The sequence below is a fragment of the Phallusia mammillata genome, chromosome 1 (assembly GCF_965637545.1).
Source record: "Phallusia mammillata chromosome 1, kaPhaMamm4.hap1.1, whole genome shotgun sequence".
Classification (NCBI taxonomy): domain Eukaryota; kingdom Metazoa; phylum Chordata; class Ascidiacea; order Phlebobranchia; family Ascidiidae; genus Phallusia; species Phallusia mammillata.
This window is the reverse complement of record NC_137252.1, coordinates 1,173,617-1,178,752: the sequence shown is the minus strand read 5'-3', so window position 1 is coordinate 1,178,752 and position 5,136 is coordinate 1,173,617. Positions and strand designations below refer to the sequence as shown.

General features: G+C 35.6%; 1 pseudogene across 1 annotated transcript; it reads left to right on the top strand.

Moving 5' to 3' along the window:
- Nucleotides 1–1,195: 1,195 nt before the first annotated feature.
- On the top strand, nt 1,196–4,108 carry LOC145232721 (receptor-type tyrosine-protein phosphatase epsilon-like; annotated as a pseudogene). Its single transcript, XR_013860926.1, has 12 exons — nt 1,196–1,317; nt 1,455–1,586; nt 1,759–1,898; nt 1,961–2,096; nt 2,257–2,357; nt 2,542–2,630; nt 2,686–2,759; nt 3,009–3,134; nt 3,195–3,311; nt 3,538–3,683; nt 3,832–3,967; nt 4,034–4,108. The product of XR_013860926.1 is annotated as a receptor-type tyrosine-protein phosphatase epsilon-like (transcript).
- The last annotated feature ends 1,028 nt before the right edge of the window (nt 4,109–5,136 follow it).

The following is a 5,136-nucleotide window of genomic DNA, read 5'->3' as shown; positions in this document are numbered from 1 at the left end:
GAACAAATCCTGCGACTAGTGTTGGAATGATTGCTGGTCTGGTGATCGGGCTGTTGCTTCTGGTACTTGTCATTGCTGTGCTGGTGGTTATAATTAAACGTCGAAACAGGTTTTTCATTAACTGATTTAGCTCACAAAACGTATATATTTCTTTAATCTTTTTGATCAAAACATTTTGGATAAAATTCTTCTGCTCATGATGCCCGGTAACCAAATTTTTACCACCGACTGAAATTTAGATCACGATTAAATATACAAACTTGTTTTTTATTAAAGCAAAGATTAAACACTCACGTACAAATGAATAGAAACAAAAAAGATAAAAAAGTTTAACTTAAAGCTATTCTGTGTTTGCAGAAATAATAAAGATCCGCCTTCGAAAGTAGAGTTTTCATCGCAAATGTCACCAGCAGGTAACTTCTACTATAGAAAATTGCTAATTAACTAATAGGAAAATTGCTAATAAAATTGATGAAAACAACACCGTAGAGCCATGCTGAAATATACATAATGGTTTCAACAGGACCCGTGATATACGAAAACATATCTTCTTCTGTTGTCCCCTCAAAAAACTGCAGAATCATCAAATTGTTTGAGGTGTTCAAGCAAAATGTTGAGTCAGGACTTCTATTTGTAACCGAGTTTGAGGTTAGAGAAAACTATATTAAACATTTATGTCCGAGCAATTCAAGAAAAAAAAACCTTTAACACTCCTTTCATTGGTTTGATCATTTTTCAGGAAGTCGAAAGCCAAAGTAAAAACAACGAGAGAACAAGGGACGTGTCACAATTACCGCAAAATGCTGTGAGAAACCGCTACAAGAATATTTATCCTTGTAAGTATTAGAAATCCCTTTATTTATAATGGGCATAGTTGTTGTACATTTGTTTCCGCGTTATAACAGAATTCACATCCACGGTAAAACTGGAGTAAATTTTGTTTTATTTTGATTGATTGTAACAGTTACTAACAAAAAGAGGTATTGTTATTTGACTAGTATTAGTTAACGGTTTTTTATTACGCTGGATATTTGTTGTAACACTTCTGAAACATAAATTGTGAAGTAGTTAGATTAACAAGGTTAAACATTTTTTTCGTGTCATTGTTTTACAGACGATCATGCTCGAGTGGTTTTGCAAGGAAACGGTGGATACGATTACATCAACGCCGCTTATATACCGGGTTACTATAACGAGAGGAAGTTCATCGCCACTCAGGGTCCGAAGAAGGAGACAATCAACGATTTCTGGTTGATGGTTTGGCAGGAAAACTCCAACATCATCGTAATGCTTACTGGCTTGGTGGAAAAAGGAAAAGTTGAGTTTTTTTTGTTTTTTTGTGGTTTACATTATGGCAAATATACATTGACTGGCAAAATCGAATCTTACAACAAGTTAATGGGGAAAACGGTATATTGTTTGACCAGTGATAACTAAATAGTTTTGAAATGCAGACAAAGTGTGAAAAATATTGGCCGGAAATGGACTCCAAAATCAAATTGTCGTCGAATTTGGAAGTTCGAACACAACATGAATCAAGTCTAGGAGGAATCATATATCGACAGTTCGAATTATCCACAACCAGGGTATGTGCTAAATGGCAAAAATGTAACCATAAAATGTAAACCACCAACAATGTAGTATTTGTCTTGGAAAAACTTTCTTGAATCGCACAATTTTAAACGACATGTGGGCGCCACGTTTTTGGTATGTAAATATGACGCAATAATTCGTGCAATTACTTGGTTTGTGTTTCAGGAGCAACGAACCATAACACAGTTGCAGTTTACAACTTGGCCCGATCATGGGATTCCAGTAACTACATCCAACATGATCCACCTACGTAACATGGTCGATGATTTGCAAAACACGAATGCTCCAATCATTGTGCACTGCAGGTAAAGACTTGAAAAACCATATGTTATTTTGATCAGTTAACATAGCACTTGTTTGTATGCAGTGCTGGAGTGGGACGCACCGGTACTTACATAGCAATGGATACTTTGTTTCATGAACTTGACGACAAAGGAACAGTTGATGTACCGCAAACTGTGTTAAAAATGAGAGAAAACCGAACAGACATGATTCAAAACTCGGTAATGTGCAACAAACGCTAACTTAACTAAGACACAGCCAAAAGACACGAAAGAATTTGGTATAAAATCAAAATGTTTCTTTTCGAGAGGAGAGTTTTATAATGTAGCTAAAACCAGCAACGCGTTAACCATAACTGTTTCTAAATTTGCATTTTTATAGAAACAGTACATGTACGTCTACAAACTTCTTACGGAGCGTAAGAATTTAACAGAAACAGATAAAGACGTGCAAGAACTACAATCGATGACCTCAAGTGAAATGTAACTCATTTTGTGTTTCGTAGATCAAATAACATGACTTGTTTTCCAGTTTACAAGTCTAATTCCTGTTAAGCGATTTGTTGGTGTACCACATTAGTAGTCACTTTGTTGAGATTATCATTTAAACGGCAGTTACAACTAGCTTTGAAATCGTGTGAGCAGCAATAAAGCTTTTGTTTTATAGCAAAGAAATGCAAGACCAAGAATTCAAAACATTGTCAATGTGGCGATTCGGTGAGGAATGGCAGGAAAATCACCCACAGCTAAGAACATGTAAGTTAATTTCTCACATTGTTTGACCTTCAACCATATTAAATATTGTGTTCAGATAAGAACACGGCAGTAAAAATTTGGAACAAGAAACTTGAGATTATACAGCAGTTGGATGCTTCGTATATTCAGGTGATTTTATAAACTACGCAATTCCTTATCACATCGCGATTTCAAATGCAATTGTTGGCGTATGTACTAATGTGTTTTACAGTAAAGTCGTTTTTACGCACAGACATCATTGACAAACCGTTCATGTAAAATGTCAAAAAGTTTATTTGCTTTACACGTCTGAATGTAAATGATCTTTGTGTTTGTGACAAAACATTTGTTCGTGAACTAACTTTTCTTTGTTCCACTTTAATCTAGTTTTGAATATAGGAACAAGGTTCTTCAGAATTTTTTATCGCTGCAAAAAATCCTGCTGCTGGAGAAAGGGAAAATTTTTGGAAGATGATTGTGGAGAAGAGAGCTTTGGTTGTCATTGATTTGGAGAATATCATTGATGTAAATTCGCTTTTTTAAAGCAAAGTTTCATTACGTAATAAAACTTTAAATTTTATTTAGATTCCAATGAATGCAGCTTTACAATATGAAGACATTTCGGTATCTGTATGTAATGTGAATAAATTCAACGTTCACAATCTGATAACTGTCAACGTCTGGTCTGCAACAAAGACCTTTGTAAGTTGATAACTTTGAAATAATATTACTCATAACCGAACAATTTTAGTTGTGGTCAAATGTGTGTAAACCATTTGGCATTAAATAATGTATTAGAATACGAAAGCGCCCAGAAACAAATAGCACCACATAGCAATTGAATGAAAACCACGTGTGTTTTTTTTTTTGCTTTTCAAGACCGGCTTTAAAACGTTGCATAATCAAACATAGTTTCACCTGTTTTCAGACTGATATTCAATTGATGCTTATGCAAGTAAAGGGATGAAATGACGTGGAACGACCCCCGAAAGAAATGGATTTCATCAAAATTATTGAGGAAATGCAACGACTAAAGGCCAAACAGAACTGCCCTTATGTGCTGGTTGCCTGCAGGTAACATTCGATTACATTTTACACAGAGCAACCAGATTCGCTGCAACAATTTTAGTTATGAATTGAATGTACAAGTGCAATTCTAATGACAGTTTTTAAAAATCATCAATAAGTACACAAAAAAAAATGATATTGACATGTTTTCTAGCAACGGATCATCAAGAACTGGAACCTTCATCGCTCTGGTGAACATTCTCGATCGTTTGAAAGCACAAAAGCGGGTGGATGTATTCCGAACTGTAAAAGACCTGAGAGATATGAGACCGAATATGGTTGACAACAAGGTAATGCTTTTAAGGCTGAGTGGCTAGACAATTGGACATCTTTTTAACTTGTGATATGTTGTTAAGGAACTGTACAAGTACTGCTACTCGGTCGTCATGCAATATCTGTCTGATTTCGACACATATTCAAACTTCCAATGATCTGCACACCGACAACGACATTATCAAAGATATTAAGCATTTGCTTTTGTTTGTTGCAATGTACTCTGTAATGTTTGCAACAATTGTTGTTTAACAATGCTGATCTGCAATCTCCGGGATATGTGTTGCAGCGTTTGTCGTAAAATAATTAAACTGTGTAAGATTTGTTGAAACTTAAATTCCCAGTATTTTGCCTTGAGGCAAACATTTCTGGGTCATCACCACAAAAAAAAACTTGTGCAGAAAATTATTGTTGTATACAATGCAATAACTAATTAATCTGAGGTTTGCTCGTAAGATATACCGCTACAATAATCAACGCAATGAAATCTTTGCTTGCCGGTAAAAGCTAAAATCAAGTTTTCATGTCAGAAATTTAAACTGGTGGTATTTATAACTTAGTTGAGTAAAGCAGCAAGATAGAATCAATCTAATGTTTCGGTTGAGGTTTTTATGTGGTTAATCTCGCTGTAAAACGTTGAGAGACAGACAAGCCCTTTGTGGCAAATCATGATGGCTGATGTTTGAATTTGGCTGTAGGTCATTGAGCAGGTTTTTGGAACCCTCACAACATCCTTTTATTCTTCATATTGGGCACATGGGCTTTCAGATAAACCCAACTACGGAGCTTATATTGATTTTCCAAATAACATCTACAGAGTTCACACAATATGGCTGGTACAAAACACAGCAAAAATAAATCTTTCAACCATTGCGTGTCTATACTAAACATGATATCACTGCGACCAACAAGCCAATGTTTATTCAATAGCGGGTCGAGGTGTCACTCCTTGCTATCAAACAAAAACCACTTGACCTGTTGATAAAAACCAAGGTGTCAGACGATGCCTCGTCGGAGGACACAAGGACTTTCGTTTCTACTGTGAGTGGAAATCACGTAATGCCTATCAGATATAAAACCAAGGGAGGGTTAAGGTATTTGAGATAATTGGAACCTTTTTACCAAGAGTGACACCGTATATAACTAGAAGATTTTGTTGATCTCTCACTGTTAGCCATGATTTGTG